At 42.6% G+C, this 19106-nt stretch overlaps 1 pseudogene; it reads left to right on the top strand.

Moving 5' to 3' along the window:
* The first annotated feature begins 1886 nt into the window (after positions 1 to 1886).
* Positions 1887 to 18483, top strand: LOC101603867 (annotated as a pseudogene).
* Positions 18484 to 19106: the final 623 nt, after the last annotated feature.

Below are 19106 nucleotides of genomic sequence, written 5' to 3'. Positions count from 1 at the left end.
TTTGCGTACTTCCTCTCCTCTTATAAGGAGAGCAGGTGTTGGATGAGCGCCCATACTCATAAGACCTCATCTTCATTTGATTACATTTGCAAAGATTGACTTCCTAAATAAGATCACATTCATGGGCACCAGGGTTTAAAAGGACATGGAACAGAGCTTTGGGGAGAGCACAATTCAATCCACAACACCTATCCACTGTGTACTTGCATCAAACTCCCACTACCCCCATTGCCAAAAGACCTCTAATCTCCTATTCTACCCACTTCCCTCTGCTGGCTCCACCTCCAGCAAGACTGGCTGTCATGTGAAAATACTCAGATACCTTCCCACCACTAAAACCTTTTGTCTAGGGCTGGAGAGATGGCTTAGCAGTTAAGCGCTTGCCTATGAAGCCTAAGGACCCCGGTTCGAGGCTCGATTCCCCAGGACCCATGTTAGTCAGATGCACAAGGGGGTGCACACATCTAGAGTTTGTTTGCAGTGGCTGAAAGCCCTGGCGCGCCCATTCTTTGTCTGTCACTCTCAAATAAAGAAATAGAAATGAACAAAAAAATTAAAAAAAAAGCCTGTTGTCTAGAATGCTCTTCCCCAAGATATCTATACATCTTATTTCCTTCCCTTCCTTCCTCAAGTTTTTATTTAAGTCATAGCTTTGTGGTGAGGCCTACACTTACCCTTGAATTTTTGTTTTTGGCTTTTTGAAGTAGAGTCTCACTCTATCCCAGGCTGACCTGGAATTCACTATGTATTCTCAGGGTGGCCTCGAACTAATAGCAATCCTATCTCAGCCTCCCAAGTGATGGGATTAAAGGAGTGTACCACCATGCCTGTCCCTTGTATGATTTTAAGAGTTGAATAATTTTATTCTGCATAGGGCATTCCTTAAGTGGTTTAATATTGGATGCATCTTTATATTTTTATTAGCCAGCAAGACTGATGGGAATTACATGTTGAATGCATCTTGATGATAGAACCTTTAATTTATTGTCTGTTATGGGAAGTAATAGCTTCATGATACTCTATAGTTTCCTCTGTTTTTATTATTCAATTACTTTTTGAAAGACGTACCATAATTTATGGAAGTAGTTTATCAATAGGTAGTTGGGGGGTTCAATTTTTTTCTATAATAGTAAATAGAACTGCATAAAATACTAAACATATACTCTTTGCATATTAATCCTATTATTTTTATAGGATAACTCCTTAGGAGTTGGATTACTGGGTGAAAAATTAAACATGTATTGATAATTTTGTTTCATTTGTCCAGATTCCACTAGGAAATGTCATGCCATTGAATTTACTTTAAATGTAACACTTTTGTCAAAGAAATAAAAAGCTTTTTACAATTTATTTTTATCATACATTTGACATCTTTCATACATTTGTGTCATTATACTTTGTTCTTACTTGCTCTCCTTCCCCATTTTTCTCCTCCATTCTTCCTGCTGCCTTTTGCTGTTCCCTTTCTTCCCCATTCTATTTTAATGCCACATAGTCCAATAACCTCTGCTTTGGCTCCCTCCCCTCTCCCCTAAGCTCTCAAAGTTGCTTTTCTATTTTCCATTACTTATATATGTGTGTGTGTGTGTGTGTGTGTGTGTGTGAGTGTGTGAAAAGAGAGAGAAAGAGAGAGGAGAGAGACAGAGGCCATGGTGTTTGCCTTTCTGAGTCTGGCTTATTTCACATCACAATGTCAGTTGCATCCATTTTCCTTTAAATTTCATTATTTTGAAGTTTTTTCTCAAAGTTGAATTGTATTCAACTGAACACAGCTCCATTGTTTACATGCACCACACCTCCATTATACATGGAGCATTCAACAGTTGATGGGCAACTAGGCTGAGTCCACATTCTAGCCGTCGTGAATACAGCACCAGAGAACGAGGATGTACAAGTCGCTCTTTTGTAAGGTGGAGAGTTCTTTGGATATGTACACAAGTGTAGAATAGTAAGATCATATTGATGCAAGATTTGGGGCTTCAAGGAAGGCCTATGAACCTCATCATTTAAACCCTTATCCAATTTAGCAAATAATGGATAAAATAGACTCCAAGAAAGGTAAATTATGAATTATGAGATTTATTGTAGGGGGAGTTAAGATCCAAGGAGGAGGCTAGCTGACAGACTCAAGCCAGAGGGGAATTCTCCTCCTTGCCTGGCTGGAAAGGGAGACGGAGGGAGAGAGAATGTCCATCAGAGGACTCTCTGGGGGTAAAAGGGTTCTGAAGGAAAGCACGAGAACCAAAAGATTCGCTTCACACAAAAGATCAGAGGGGATTAGATAGTGAAGGACTCAGAGCTCAGACATTATCCGTGTTACAAGATGAGAAAGCACCCCCCCCAAATAAGAGACCTGAAGGAAGCCAGCAAAATACTAGGCAGAAGAAAGAGTTCTCCTTCCCTTTTGCCTCCCCGGGAAGAGGGAGAGACTTACACACTGGTATTCAACACAGGAAGAGGGAAGGGCTTACACACGTGGTTAAGCTCCTTTATACAAGTCAGACATCCGATTAGGAAGAGCCTTGTCATCAGACTCAGGTGTGTAAGGGAGAGACCCGATTGGCTGGTAGATCAAGGGGCTGACTAGGCAATGTCCAGCTCACATAGGTGTACTGAACGGAGGAAGAAACAAGAAGATGCTGCCAGGGAGTGTTGTTTGTAGCCACCTTGGATGGGACTGGATTGGATGTGGTTCCTAGTCCACATCTAGGACAGGCCGGGTGGCTTCTCCTTGTTCTCTTTGGGCCTCTGCCCATGTCTGACTGTCTATAAAAAGCTATCCTTCACAGGGCATGGTGGTGCACGCCTTTTAATCCCAGCACTCAGGAGGCAGAGGTAAGAAAGAGGTTCTCCGTGAGTTCTAGGCCTGGGACTACAGAGTGACCAGGAACTGATCAGCCTGGGCTAGAGTGAGAACCCGCCTTGAAAAACAGCAAAAACAAAGCTGTATTTCTCCTTCATTGTGATGCTTCTAATTTTCACATTTTGAGAACCCTACACACTGGGTTTCATGATGGCTGCAGCAGTTTACATTCCCATCAACAGTGAATAAGAGTTCTCTTTCCCCCACGTTCTCTCCAGCATCTGCTGTCATTTGTTTATTTTATGAAAGCCATTTTGACTGGAATGATATGTAATCTCAAAGTAGTTTTTAATATGCAATTCCATGATGACTAAGAATGTTGAACACTTTTTAAAATATTTATTCATATTTCTCTCTTTGAGAACTCTTTGTTCAGTTCATTAGTCTATTTATTTTGTAAACTTTTAAAAAATACTTTTATGTATTTATTTGCAAGAAAAGAGACACATGGGGGTGGGAAATGGGCACACCAGGGCCTCTAGCCACTGCAAATAAACTTCAGATGCATGTGCTATTTTGTGCATCTGGCTTTAGGTGGCTACTGAGGAATCGAACCTGTGTCATTAGGCTTTGCAGGCAAGTGCCTTAACTGCTGAGCCATCTCTACAGCCCCCCCTTTAAACTTTTTATTGACAATATATGGTATTTTGATCATAATTCCTCCCATTATTGTCTTGTTAGGCCATTTATTGATTAGATGATTATATAAATAGAGAAACAGAATACTGGGGGTGGAATGGCCTAAGCTGGGTCAGGGTAGGGGACGGAGGAGAAGAGGCATTGGGAGGTGGGTTAATCAAAATTTAATGTGTTATGAATAAGTCATATGGAAGCGTTCTTCTTCACTTGCTAATAATATAGATGTTATAAAAGAGGGTTGGAGGGCTGGAGAGATGGCTTAGCAGTTAAGTGCTTGCCTGTGAAGCCCAAGGACCCCGGTTCGAGGCTTGGTTCCCCAGGTCCCACGTTAGCCAGATGCACAAGGGGGTGCACGCGTCTGGAGTTCGTCTGCAGTGGCTGGAAGCCCTGGCGTGCCCATTCTCTCTCTCTGTCTATCTGCCTCTTTCTCTCTCTCTCTCTCTCTGTCACTCTCAAATAAATAAATAAAAATTAACAAAAATTTTTTTAAAAAGAGGGCTGGAGAGATGGCTCAGCAGTTAAGGCACTTGCCTGCAATGTCTAATGACCCAGTTATGATTGCCCCGTACCCACAAAAAGCCAGATGCACAAAGTGGTACATGCATCTGGATTCCGTTTGCAGTGGCTAGAGGCCCTGGCACACCCATTCTTGTTATCTCTCTTCCCTTGTAAATAAATAAATAAATAAAACAAAAAGGAGAGAATTTGGGCAGTAGTTTCTTGTGGACGTGGATAATCTGCCCAGAAGCCTTAGCTTATTATTAGAAAAATTTCAGTGCCAATGGTGGGATACCTTACAGCAAGTTGTTGACCAGAGAGGCCTTTGATACCACCAAAACTTTACAAGCTATTGACAAGGCACTTGGTTGCCCACCAGAGCTAGATGGCAAGATGGCATTGTAGAAGACTTCCAAGCTTGGGCTGCAGTTCACTGGGAAATCAAGTTGGAGCTGAACTGGAAGGTTCCTTCCTGTTAACCAGCTTTCAGGATGCTGGAAAGAGTTATTTAGCACACAGCCTTTGGGAGGAGAAAAGTTATCAATGATCTTAACCAGCAGTGGACCCTGCAACTGTATTAGCTGGCCAGCCAGACAAAGTATACCAACTGGTGCAATGGTGGTATGTCTGTTTTGAGGGGAAAATTGCTCTCTGATTGATTTTGAAGCCAACTCCAAGGAAGGGAATTAATAACTGGTACTGAAAACCTAGTCAAAAGCCTATGGCTGAGGAGATCATAAGCCCTAGGGAGGAAACTATTACTGTTGTCTGGCTAAATGCATATATTATACCACCAAACTATCCTCTAAACACTTAGGGTTATGCCCATTTAGTGATGATACCCTCAAGTTTTGTTAGAGAAGCTTCTCTTTTCAGATGGTGGCAACCATGAGGGTGACTCATAAGTGGTCAAAGTGCTGAGAAGAAGTGACTGTGGAGTGTTCAGCACTAAGTGAGACAGCTCTATCACACCCTCCATGGTTCAGGGACCATTGCAGAAGATGTGGCAGAAAGAATGTAAGAGCCAAAGGAAGGGTACCACTCCTTACAACGTGCTCCTCCAGACGCAAAGTGACCTTGATATTCGTGACCTCACAGTGGCTGAGGCTAACTTACATAAGACCTGCACAAAAGGAGGGAAAAATGATAACATAAAACCAGAAGACAGACTAGCTGGATAAAGAAGGGATTCAGTGGAGGATGGGTTTGGGAGGGGGGAGAAAAAACTGATAGGAGGGGATTATGATCATGGTTTATTGTCTATATTTCTAGAAATTGTCAATAAAAAGTTTCTTAAAACCCTCTTTGTGATTGACTTTGCATAGTATTGGTCTCCATGTGATGAATTCCTGCCCTGGTCTATGTTAGCTCTTGCAATCAACTGCTTTTGGATTTGAATTGCTCTTATTTCCCTAAGGCCGTGAGGTATGCACTGTTATCTTTGTGAGATCCCTGTGAATTTTAATATAAGCACTCATAGCTATAAGCTTTTCTTTCAGAGCTGTCTTAGCTGTTTCCGAACAGTTTTGGTACATTGTGCTTTCATATTAATTTGGTTCTAGGAATTTTTTAATTTCCTCTCTGATGTTTGCAATATCCCACTGACCATTCAAGTGTATATTGTACATTCTTCACGGTTTTGTATAGTTTCTGTTATTTCACTTGCTATCAATTTCTCATTTTATTCCACTTTGGTCTGATAAGATACAAAAGATGATTTAGATTCTTTTTCATTTGCTAAAATTTGTTTTATAGCATACAATGTGGTCTATGTTAAATAAGAGTCTATGGGTTGCTGAAAAGAATGTGTAGTGTGTATCTGTTGGATGAAATAGTCTGGATATAGTCATGAATTCTATTTGATCTATGGCATAGTTTAACTCTAAGTTTTTTTTGTTTTGTTTTGTTTTGTTTTTGTTTTTTCAAGGTAGGGTTTCACTCTAGCCCAGGCTGACCTGGAATTCACTATGGAGTCTTAGAGTGGCCTCAAACTGAGGGTGATCCTCCTACATCTGCCTACCGAGTGCTGAGATTAAAGGCGTGCGCCACCACACCCAGCTTAGGTTTTTTTTATTTTTATTTTTTAAAATTTTTTATTTATTTATTTGAGAGAGAAAGACAGATAGAGGGAGAGAGAGAGAATGGGCGCGCCAAGGCTTCCAGCCTCTGCAAACGAACTCCAGATGCGTGCACCCCCTTGTGCATCTGGCTAACATGGGACCTGGGGAACCAAGCCTCGAACTGGGGTCCTTAGGCTTCACAGGCAAGTGCTTAACCACTAAGCCATCTCTCCAGCCCTTTTTTGTTTTCTTTATTGATTTGATCAAGTGACTTTTAGTTTAGATAACCTATCTACAGATGAGAGTGGGATACTGAAATAATGCACTATTAGACAGTTGTGGGTGTCCATGCCTGTAATCCCAACACTTAACAGGCTGAGGTGGAAAAATCAGGAGTTCAAGGTAGGCAAGTTAAAGGTGAGACTGAGGGCTGGAGAGATTGCTTAGTGGTTAAGCACTTGCCTGTGAAGCCTAAGGAGCCTGGTTCGAGTCTCAATTCCCCAGCATCCACTTTAGCCAGATGCACAAGGGAGCTCACTCCTCTGGAGTTCATTTGCAGTGGCTGGAGGCCCTGGCGTGCCCATTCTCTCTCTCCCTCTATCTGCCTCTTTCTCTCTCTGTCACTCTCAAATAAATAAATAAAAATAACAAAAAAAGTTAAAAAGTGAAACTGAGCTACATGAGCCCCTGTCTAAATAAGCAAAGAAAGAAGTTACACATTAACATTGTATCCAGATCTATCTTAACTTGTAGGTCTATTGTTGTGTTTGTTTTTTTTTTTCCCAGGTAGGGTTTCACTCTAGCCTAGGCTGACCTGGAATTCACTATGGAGTCTCCGGTGGCCTCGAACTCACAGCGATCCTCCTACCTCTGCCTCCCAAGTGCTGGGATTAAAGGCATGCACCACCACGCCCGGCTTGTTGTGAATTTTTAAAAATATATTTTTCAAATATTTTATTTATGTATTTATTTGAGAGACAGACAGAGGAAGAGGCAGGGAGAGAGAGAATGGGCGCTCCAGAGATTCCAGCCATTGCAGATAAACTCCAGATGTGTGCGTCCCCTTGTGCATCTGGCTAATGTGGGTCCTGGGGAATCCAACCAGGGTCCTTTGGCTTAGCAGGTCAACTCCTTAACCACTAAGCCATCCCTCCAGCCCTGTTGTGGATTGTTTTTTTAATTGGGAGCCTCAATAATAGATGCATATGTGTTTCCAATAGCTATATCTTCTTTATGAAGTGTTCCAGTTTTAATATGTAGTGGCCCCTTTTGACTCCTCTGGTGAGTTTTGGGTTGAAGCCTACTTGATCACAAATCAGAATGGCTTCAGCAGCATCCTTCTGGCTTCCATTCACTTGATGGATTGCCTTCCCTCCTCTGGCCCGCAGTCTGTATCTTCATCATTGATCTGTGTTTCTTGAAGGTAGTTAGATGTACTTTTCTATGTGAGGCAATTTACATTATGGAAAGACATTTATCAATCCCTGTTTTTGTTTTTGTTTTTTTTTTCAAGGTAGGGTCTCACTCTAGTCCAGGCTGACCTGGAATTCACTATGTAGTCTCAGGGTTGTTTCAAATTCACGGTGATCCTCCTACCTCTGCCTCCCTATTGCTGCGATTAAAGGCGTGCACCACCATGCCTGGCTTCAATCCCTGTATTTTTGTTGGCTGCTTCTTTGGTTGACTGGTGACAGCATCTGGCTTTACATGGGTACTAGAGAATTAAAGTCAAGCCATCAGGCTTTGCAAGTAAGTGCTATACTGATGTGTTTGCTTTTGTACATGGGTTGGTGTTTTCCTTTACAGCTTTAAAAAATCCTATTTATTAATTTGAGAGAGAGAGAAAGAGGAGAGAGAGAGAGAGAGAGAGAGTGAGACAGAGAGAGAATAGGCATGCCAGGGCCTCTAGTCACTGCAAACCATCTCCACATACATGTGCCACCTTGTGCATCTGGCTTTATGTGGATACTGGGGAATCCAACCTGAGTCCTTTGGCCTTGCATGCAAGCGCCTTAACCACTAAGCCATCTCTACAACCCCTTTACAGCTTTCCTTAAAATATTTTTATTCATTTATTTATTTGCAAGGAGAGGAAGGGAGACAGAGGGAAGAAGGAGGACTAGGCATGACAGGGCCTCTAGCCACTGCAAAAATAAAGGAAAGAAAGAAAAAGAAAAAGAAAAACAAAGAGAGAAAAAAAGAAAAAGAAAAGAAAATAAAAAGAAAAAAAATCACTCCAGATGCATGCACCACCCTGTGCATCTGGCTTTGCAAGGATGCTGGGAAATTAAACCTAAGTCCTTGGGCTTTTGCAGGCAAGGTCTTAACCACTGAGCCATCTCTCTAGCCCCCTTACAGCTTTTAATATTGTTTCTTACTTTTGTGTTTTTGATGTCATGACTATGATTTGTCATGAGAGTTTCATGTCTACTTAAGCTCCTAAAGGTCTCTTTTCTTTGGATGCCTATTTTTCTGTATCTTTGGGAAATCTTCTCCATACTTTCGCTGAATAGATTTTCTTTGTCATCAGTGTTTACCTCAGTTCCTTTCATCTCATAGTGTCTCGGGCATAATCTCTTGATCATCTCCAAGAATTCTTGGATGTTTTGGTCATGCTCACTTTTTTTCATGCTCTCTCTTTTTTTTGGCTTGTTGGTTTTCTTTTTAATGTAAGCAATTAATTAATTTGAAAGAGCGAGAAAGAAAGAGGCAGACAGAGAGAGAGAGAGAGAGAGAGAGGGAGAAAATGGGTGTGCCAGGGCCCCCAGCCACTGCAAATGAACTCCAGACACATGCACAACCTTGTTTATCTGGCTTACGTGGGTCCTGGGGAATTGAACCGAGGTCCTTTGGCTTTGCAGGCAAATGCCCTAACCACTAAGCAATCTTTCCAGCCCTGCCTTGTTGGGTTTTGAGTGTAGTGTTTCATTGAACTTGTCCCACATCCCTGGCTTTTTTCTCCTGTTTTGTGTAGTCTACTGGTGATGCATTCCAATGTTTTTTAAATTTGATTTTGTTTGATTTATTTTGATGTGATTTTAAATTTTGAACACTTATTTTTTTAAATTATTTTTATTTATTTGCATGGAGAAACAGAGACAGAGAGTGAAAGAGAGAGAGAAAATGGGCACACCAGGGTCTCTTGCCACTGCAAACTCCAGACATGTGTACTGCTTTGTGCATCTGGCTTTACATGGGTACTAGAGAATTAAAGTCAAACCATCAGGCTTTGCAAGCAAGTGTCATTAACTACTGAGCCATTTCTGTTTTGTTGTTGTTGTTGTTTTGTGTTTGGTTTTTCAAGGTAGGGTCTCACTCTAGCCTAGGCTGACCTGGAATTCACTATGTAGTCTCAGGCTGGCCTCAAACTCACAGCTCTGTCTCCTCCCAGCTCTGTTTCTTGAGTACAGTACTGGGATTAAAAGTATGTACCAGGGGCTGGAGAGGTGACTTAGTGGTTAAGCGCTTGCCTGTGAAGCCTAAGGACCCCGGTTTGAGGCTTGATTCCCCAGGACCCATGTTAGCCAGATGCACAAGGGGGCGCATGCATCTGGAGTTCCTTTGCAGGGGCTGATGGCCCTGGCACCCCCATTCTCTCTCTATCTCTCTCTGCCTCTTTCTCTGTGTCTGTCTCTCTCAAAAAAAAAAAAAAAGGTATGTACCACCATGCCCTGATTTTTTTTTTTAATTTTTATTAACATTTTCCATGATTATAAAATATATCCCATGGTAATTCCCTCCCTCCCCACCCCCACACTTTCCCATTTGAAATTCCATTCTCCATCATAATACCTCCCCATTACAATCATTGCTTCTTTGTATCCTCTTTCAGGTCCATGACCATTGAAGGCTCAGGGTCCATTGTGGAAGAAGTGGTGGAAAGAATGTAAGAACCAAACTCCCTACATACAACTTCCTACATACAACTGTCCAGACATAATCTGGCTTCCATATCCAAGACCTCACAGTGCCTAGCAATACCCACACAAGACCTTCATAATAAGAGAAAAAAATGACAACATCAAATTAAAAGACAGACTAATGGACAGAGGGAGGGGATATGATGGAGAGCAGAGCTATGAAAGAGAAAGTGGGGGAGGGAAATACCATGTTTTGTTGTCTGTAAGTATAGAAGTAGTCTATATATATAAAAACTTTTGAAATCTTCAACCAGTAGTTTACCTACCTCAATATCTTCGAGTTTGGTCACTGAGGACTTATGATATTTGGGAGGAATCTTTTTTACATTTTATTTATTTATTTGCAAGGAGAGAGAGAGAGAGAGAGAGAGAGAGAGAGAGAGGGAGAGAGAGAGAGAGAATATGGGGTGCCAGGGCCTCTAGCCACTGCAAACGAACTCTAGATACATGTGCCACCTTGTGCATCTGGCTTACATGGGTTCTGGGGAATTGAAACTTGGTCCTTTGGTTTCACAGGCAAACATCTTAACCACTAAGCCATTTCTCCAGCCCTTTGGAAGGAGTCTTATTGCCTTGCCTTTTCATGTTTCTTGCTTCTATCTTGTCATTTTATGATCTGGTGATTTGGATATCTCTGCTATCTCTTCCAGTTTAATTTGGGGATCTTATATGAGCACCCCATTGTTAAAAGCTCAACCTTCAGTACCTCAAAGAAGAAAACAAATTCCCCTCTCAGCATCACCATCAAACCGTGGCAGATATGGAAATCATTTAAAATTGATTAAAGCCTGTTAAGAAATCACCAGTGACTATAAAACAAACAAAAATAAGTACAATGTGGTATGAAGTTAAAAATTATATAGGGTGGGGCTGAGGAGATGGCTTGGGGGATAAACTGTTTGCTTCAAAAACATGAGGGCCAGTAATGGAAAAGGCACAAAGAAAAGTTGATGAATATATAAAAGGAATAAACAATGAAAATATATTTTAGGGCTAGAGAGGTGGTTCTGTGGTCAAGGCCCTTGTCTGTAAAGCCTAATGACCTGGGTTTGATTCCCCAGTGCCCATATAAAGCCAGATGCACAAAGTGGTGCATGCATCTGGGGTTTCCTGGTATACCCATGCGCTCTCTCTTTCTTTCTCACTCTGCTTGCAAATAAATAAATACATTTTTTTTTCAATTTTTGTACTCAGTGAATACAGTCAAGTTGGTACCATTGTTAGCCTCCTCCCTGTCATTCCCCCTCCACAGAGACCCTCCTTGTTGGGGCATACGGGTCGTACATTGTGGGGTTAGCCTTCAGTTATGAGTAGGAGGAAATGTCTCTGGGTGTCATGACCCAACGTGTGGCTCTGACATTCTTTCCGCCCACTCTTCTGCAAATTTCCCTGAGCCATGTTGGGTTCATTTTAGGTCTGCTTCAGTGATGAGGTCTTGGGAGCCTCTGTGTCTCTGGATATCTGGTTTTGTAGGGGTTGATTGTTCTCTGTATCTGTCTCCTTCACTATTGTGTTGGTACCTGGTTCCCCAAGAAAACAGCATTCTTGCATGTTTCCCCACTTATTCTTGGTTTCAGCCGGGGCACTTCTGAGGTATGATGGGGTGGTTCTCTCCTTAGGATCTGCGTCTATCTGAAAAAGAGAAGCAGATTCTCCAATGGAGGCTAAAGTTAGCACCAAATAAAATTTTAAGAAGCATATTTTAAATATGATGGAACAAATACACTGGTAAAAGTGGAATTAAAAAGTGGAAAAGAGGAAGCCCAAGAGACAAAATAATAAAGAGGAAAGAAAACATCAGACTAAGTGTTCTGGTAGTTTATTTATGAATGTTTGAAAATTGCAGACTTCCAGTTATATGCATGGAGGGCCACCCAGTTGAACTTGTGGACTTTTGTCTTTCCTATGGTCGCTGTGGATACTGAGCCTGTATTGGACAGGTGCTCAGTGTCTGCCAGGCATGTATTCCCTTTAATAGCTTCCCTTCATTGCCTACCAAGAGTCCCTGCTGGCTACACTTAGCTTTATACTTTGCATGCTAGTTAGGTTCTCCCACAGTCCAGAGACCGTCCCGTCACACCTGATGGGTAGCTAGAACTCTAGGTGTGTGGCGGTGTTCTTTAGTCATTCGGGTATTTTCCAAGTGAGATGGGAGTGTGGGAAGCAGCCACAGCACTGAGATCTGTACTGGTAGAGGACCTGTTTGGGGACCTTCAAGACTTTCTGAGCTTCTTAAAATTTTTAAATTTTTATTTATTTATTTGAGAGTGACAGACACAGAGAGAGAAAGAGGCAGAGAGAGAGAGAGAGGGAGAGAATGAGAATGGGCACATCAAGGCCTTCAGCCACTGCAAACAAACTCCAGATACACACGCCACCTTGTGCATCTGGCTTACGTGGGTCCTGGAGAATTGAGCCTTGAACCAGGGTCCTTACTTAGGCTTCACAGGCAAGCGCTTAACCACTAAGCCATCTCTCCAGCCCCAAGACTTTCTGTGTTTTAATAACTCTGGGGAAGCTGGGTGTGGTGGCACATCCCTTTAATCCCAGTACTCGGGAGGCAGAGGTAGGAGGATCTCTGAGAGTTTGAAGCCACCCTGAGACTACAGAGTGAATTCCAGGTCAGCCTGGATCAGAGTGAGACCCTATTTCAAAAAATCAAAAAAGAAAAACCAAATATACTATGCTTATCAAACTGCCCTGTAAGCACTTCTATTAATGTTCATGCCCTTAAATTAATGCTACTCTCACTTTTGGTAGAGAATCTTCTCTTTTCAGATGGCAGTGACCTTGGGACAACTCAGAAGGTATCATGGTGCTGGAAAGAAGTGACCAGGGTGCTCAGCACTGCAATCTCTCTATCACACCTTCCAAGACTCAGGGTCTAATGCGGAAGAGGTGGTGGAAAGAATGTAAGAGCCAATGGAAGGGTAGGACTCCTTACAACGTGCTCCCCCCAGACACAAAATGGCCTGGACATCCATGACCTCACAGTACCTGACACTGCCTACACATGACCCTCATAATAGGAGGAAAAGATCATGACATCAAAATAAAAGAGACTGATTAAGAGGGGGAGGGGATATGGTAGAGAATGGAGTTTCAAAGGGGAAAGTGGGGGCGAAGGGAGGGTATTACCATGGGATATTTTTTATACTCACGGAACTTGTTAATAAAAATAAAAAAAGGGCTGGAGAGATGGTTTAGCGGTTAAGCGCTTGCCTGTGAAGCCTAAGGACCCCGGTTCGAGGCTCGGTTCCCCAGGTCCCACGTTAGCCAGATGCACAAGGGGGCACACGCATCTGGAGTTCGTTTGCAGAGGCTGGAGGCCCTGGCGCGCCCATTCTCTCTCTCTCCCTCTGTCTTTCTCTCTGTGTCTGTCGCTCTCAAATAAATAAATAAAAAATTTAAAAAATAAATAAATAAATAAAAATAAAAATTAAAAAAAAACCCTCTGTGGGAGGGATCTCACTGTGGGTATCATTCATGCACAGCCCTGGAACTTCAGAGAGTTCTCGGGCTCTAAGCAGTGGACAACACAGTTGGCTCCAGAGATTGAACCACATTCTGACGTCAGGCTTAGAGCTACTAAACTCTAAAGCAACTCTCGGTTGATGTTCCTGGCCACCAAGGAATGGGCAGTGCATCCTTATTGTACTTCCCTGCCCGAGTCAGTTTGCCTGACTCCTGAACTTTATGGTTCGTCAGTGTTTAGACTTTCTGCCTCTCTGGCCTTTATTTCACTCAGGGTCTGTGCCCCACTGAAGCTCCTTTACCTATGGACAAACCCTGGTCTCAGGACTCTAAAGTAGCTCCGTTTTTTTAAAAAATTATTTTATTTTATTTATTTGAGAGCGACAGACACAGAGAGAAAGACAGATAGAGGAGAAAGAGAGAATGGGCGCGCCAGGGCTTCCAGCCTCTGCAAACGAACTCCAGACGCGTGCGCCCCCTTGTGCATCTGGCTAACGTGGGACCTGGGGAACCGAGCCTCCAACCAGGGTCCTTAGGGTTCACAGGCAAGCGCTTAACCCCTAAGCCATCTCTCCAGCCCTAGCTCCGTTTTTTAACAATAGGTTCTCTCCCAAGATGGTTCTGGATGCTGCCCTCTGAGTCAAAATGGGGTTTCTCCCCACCACTGGAAGAATTACTAGCTCAACAAAACCTCCAATTGGACTGGAGCTTGTGCAGGCTGTGGGCTTCTTCTGAATGTACCCTGACTGCACCTCAACTGTCTTACTGTTTGGCTGCAGCTCCTGCATACCTTCCTCGGCCAGGAGCTGGGTAACTGGAGCTAGGTTAGCCTTATGTCTTGCTTGGTTGTTAATATATTTTTTTGTTAATTTTTCCATTTCTTTTTTAAATTTTTATTTATTTATTTGACAGAGAAAGAGGGAGAGAGAGAGAGAGAGAGAGAGAGAGAGAGAGAGAGAGAGAGAGAGAGAGAGAATGGGTGGGCCACAGCCTCCCAAGGGAACTCCAGACACATGTGCTATACCTTGTGCATCTGGCTAACGTGGGTCCTGGGGAATTAAACCTGGGTCCTTTGCTTTGTAGGCAAATGCCTTAACCACTAAGCTATCCCTGCAGCCCTGTTTTTAAAAAATAATTTTATTTATTTGAGAAAGCAAGAGAGGGAAAGAGGCACAGGGAGAGAGAGAGAGAATGCGCACACCAGGGTCTCCAGCCACTGCAAACGAACTGCAGATGCATGTGGCCCCTTCTACATCTGACTGACATGGGTCCTGGGGAATTGAACTGAGGTCTTTGGTCCTTTGGCTTTGCAGGCAAACACCCCTTAACCTCTAAGCCATCTTCTCCAGCCCCTTCTTTTAGTTTTCTGCAGTAGAGTCTCTAGCCCAGGCCGACCTGGAACTCACGCTATAGTCCCAGGCAGGCCTCAAACTCACAGTGATCCTCCTATCTCTACCTCTGCTTCCTGAGTGCTGGGATTACAGGCATGCTCCACCACACCCGGCTGTTGTTAATATTTTTTTTTAATTTTTTTTGGTTCATTTTTTATTTATTTATTTGAGAGCGACAGACATAGAGAGAAAGACAGATAGAGGGAGAGAGAGAGAATGGGCGCGCCAGGGCTTCCAGCCTCTGCAAACGAACTCCAGACGCGTGCGCCCCTTGTGCATCTGGCTAACGTGGGACCTGGGGAACCGAGCCTCGAACCGGGGTCCTTAGGCTTCACAGGCGAGTGCTTAACCGCTAAGCCATCTCTCCAGCCCTGTTGTTAATATTTTTATTATATGTATTTGAGAGAGAGAGAAGGTGCACCAGGGCCTCTTGCCACTGCACATCTCACTTTGTGCATCTAGCTTTATGTGGGTACTGAGGAATCAAACCCAGACCACAGCTTTGCAAGGAAGCGCCTTAACTATTGAGCCATCGCCTCAGCCCTCTTGGCTTACTTCTTATCAGTATCTCATTGTCCATCTTTTCTTTTGCACTTTTTGGGTATCCTTTCAATTATTTTGTGGATTTTTAAATGTTTTTATTAGCTATGAATTTTATAGCATGAACTTATCAGGTGTTGGTTCTTTTATAGACTTTTAAAAATGTTAATTCCAGGTCAGCCTGGACCAGAGTGAGACCGTACCTCGAAAAATGAAAAAAAATATATTTTTATTGATTTATTTGTGAGAGAGAGAGGTAGAGGGTGAGAGACAGAGAGAGAGAGAGAGAATGGGTGTGCCAGGGCCTCTAGCCACTGCAAACAAATTCTAGATGCATGCATCTGGCTTACGTTGGGGGCCGGGCTGGGGAATAGAACCTGGGTTCTTTGACTTTGCAGGCAAGTGCCTTAATTGCTAAGCTATCTCTCCAGCCCTTCTATTTCTTTCCTTGGCGCAGAGTCAATTTCTTATTTTGACTCTCTCCTTCACCAGGTCACATAGAGGCAATGTGTAGCCTATCAACTTACCTAAAAGTTTCCTGTGTTTACACTGACCCTTGCATCTAATGACTTAATTTTGTACCTTTCAAACTCTGCAGCATTCCCACTTTTCTTTACCCTGCTCTGTTTTTGATGTAGTATGTACTTTGTAACACACATATTAGCACACATATGATGTGGTCTTGTACTCTCCCTATACCATCTGCTCCCTTCCCCTAGCTGTATGCTCTGAGAAGGCAGGAATCTTGGATTTATTCTGTTATATCTTCAGCACCAAGCACAGTGCTTGGGTCCATGACGAGCATTGGATATATTTGTGGAATGGCTGGCTAGAGCTCATAGCATGTGCCAGGAGTGTTTCCTTCAACCTTCAGAACAATCTCTTTTTTTATTTTTTAGAAAGAGCAAGCAAATGAGAGTAAGAGAGAGAAAGACTGGTGTACCAGTGCTTCAGCCACTGAAATTGAATTCCAGACGCTTGCGCCACCTAGTGGACATGTGTGACCTTGTGCTTGTCTTACCTTTGTGCATCTGGCTTATGTGGGATCTGGAGAGTTGAACATGGGTCCTTAGGCGTTGCAGGCAAGTGCCTTAACCACTAAGCAATCTCATGATGTTCATGCTGTTTCTGCTGATATTTTCTAGAGGTTAAGTAAACTGCCTAAAGTCACATGGCAAGTCAGTGGTGGAATTGGGCTTTGAACTCAAGCAGGTCTGGCTCTAGAGTCTTTTAATAACCATGCAGTCCTGACAAAGAGACAGTATCTGAGCCCTAGTTTCTCAGAAGCACTATCTCCAGCTGCCTTTTGTTCTGATATTCACATTTTCCAACATCAGGTGATAAGTTATAATGGTCTTGAAACACCAACATATCAAATTGTGTTAATACTTAGTTTGATGATGCTTGTGCATTGAACCACACTAATTCTGGAGCTTATCTGGCTTCAAATGCCAGCTACACCACATTGCTGCTATATGTCCTTGAACAGTTGCTTAATTTTCCTTTTTTTAAGGTAGGGTCTTGCTCTAGCCCAGGATGACCTAGAGTTCTCTATGTGGCCTCAAACTCATGGTGATCCTTCTACCTCTGCCTCCTAAGTGCTGGGATTAAAGGCATGCTCCACCAAGCTTGGCTTACCTTCATTTATTCCAGGTTCCTCATTGGTAAATTGGGAATAATTATTGAATCTCCTTCACCGAGTGGTTATGAGGCTAATACAGTAATTAGAACAATGCTTGCTAAATAAAATGTGCTTTATAGGTTATTGTTATTAGTATTAGCAGTCTTGTATAAGTAACAAGATTTGATCCAATCTTAACTATAATATGGAAGTGTTTGGCAGGCAAAATATGTGTTTGGTGTTGGAAATCAGAATAATGGTTACCTCAGTGGAGAGATAGTACCTGGAATAGAGTAAAAGACAGGTTCTGGGAGGGGGTGAGTAATATTCCATTTCTTGATGTGGGCACTGGTTAGATGGCTATATTTGCTTTGTGAAAAATCATGGAGAGATACACTTAAAATGTCTCTATCACTTTTAATTTTAAAAATTCCTTTAAAAATTATATTTATTTGCAAGCAGAAAGAGATAGAAGACAGACAGACAGATAGAATGGGTGCACCATGGCCTCCAGCCTCTGCAAACGAACTCCAGATGCATGCACCACTCTGTGCATCTGGCTTTACATGGGTACTGGGGAAATGAACCTGAGTCATTAGGCTTTGCAGGCAAGTGCTTTAACCACTGAGAAATCTCTCCAGCCCAACTTCTCTTTTTTTTAAACAATTAAAAATTTTTTTAAATTAATTTATTTGAGAGCAGCAGAGAGAGAGAGAGAGAAAGAGGCAGATAGAGAGAGAGAGACCGAGATTGGGTGTGCCAGGGCCTTCAGCCCCTGCAAACGAACTCCAGACGTGTGCGCCCCCTTGTGCATCTGGCTAAGGTGGGTTCTGGGGAATCAAGCCTCAAACCGGGGTCCTTAGGCTTCACAGGCAAGTGCTTAACTGCTAAGCCCTAAGCCATCTCTCCAGCCCCCAACCAGACTGTCAATATCCTAGAAAATGTCGGCATCACTCTGAAGGGATGCAGTTATTGTTGAAATGCCCCAGAGGAACCCTCCCGGGGGACTTCAACCATATCAATGTAGAACTCAGTCTCCTGGGAAAGAACAAAAAAGAGGCTATGAGTTGACAAATGGCAGGGAAATAGAAAGGAGCTGGCTACTGTTGGTACTATCTGGAGTCTTGTCCAGAACATGATCAAGAGTGTTACAGCAGGCCTTCCATTACAAGATGAGGTCCGTGTGCGCTCACTTCCCCATCAACGTTGTTATTCAGGAAAATGGGTCTCATGTCGAAATCCGAAATTTCTTGGGTGAAAAATACGTTTGCAGGGCTCGAATGAGAAGAGGTGTTGCTTGGTCTATGTTTCAGGCCCAGAAAGATGAGTTAATCCTTGAAGAAATGACATTGAACTTGTTTCAAATTCCGCTGCTTTGATTCAACAAGCCACCACAGTTCAAAACAAGTATATCTGAAAGTTTTTGGATGGTATCTATGTTTCTGAAAAAGGAACAGTGCAGCAGGCTGATAAGTAAGATCTAAGTTATCCAGCTACACACAGAAACAAGATCCTGGATCATAAGAACAATTTGTTTTTTATTGAAACAATAAAAGACTTCTGTTGATTTGTGACATAAAAAATAGTAGAGGTCCTGTTTGACAGGAGGAAGGAGTTCAGTGGAAGAGGTAGGGGGAAGGGGGCAGGAGAGGGTGATGAGAGGGAATTAGGGTCAAAATACATACATATATATATATATATATATATATATATATATATATATATATTCAATAAAAGGCTATAAAATATGAGCTGGAATGATGGCTTAGTGGTTAAGTCACTTGCCTGTGAAGCCTAATGACCCAGGTTTGATTACCCAGTACCCACATAAGCCAGATGCTCAAGGTGGTACATGTGTCTGGAGTTTGTTTGCAGTGGCTGGAGGTCCCGGCACACCCATTCACTCTATCTGCCTCTTTCTCTCTCTCTAAAATAAATCAATCAATAGGTAAACACATTTTAAAAGGCTATAAAACAAAAATGTGAATTGGGCCTGCATGATTACAATTTCTAAGCCATTTTTTTCCACTGTTCTACTCAGCACCACCAAAGAAATAGCCTTTTTTTTCCTTTTCTATTCTATTCTCTTTCTTTCTTTCT

Source organism: Jaculus jaculus, chromosome X (assembly GCF_020740685.1).
Source record: "Jaculus jaculus isolate mJacJac1 chromosome X, mJacJac1.mat.Y.cur, whole genome shotgun sequence".
Classification (NCBI taxonomy): Eukaryota; Metazoa; Chordata; class Mammalia; order Rodentia; family Dipodidae; genus Jaculus; species Jaculus jaculus.
The sequence above is the reverse complement of the archived record's forward strand: the minus strand, read 5'-3'. Positions and strand labels throughout refer to the sequence as shown.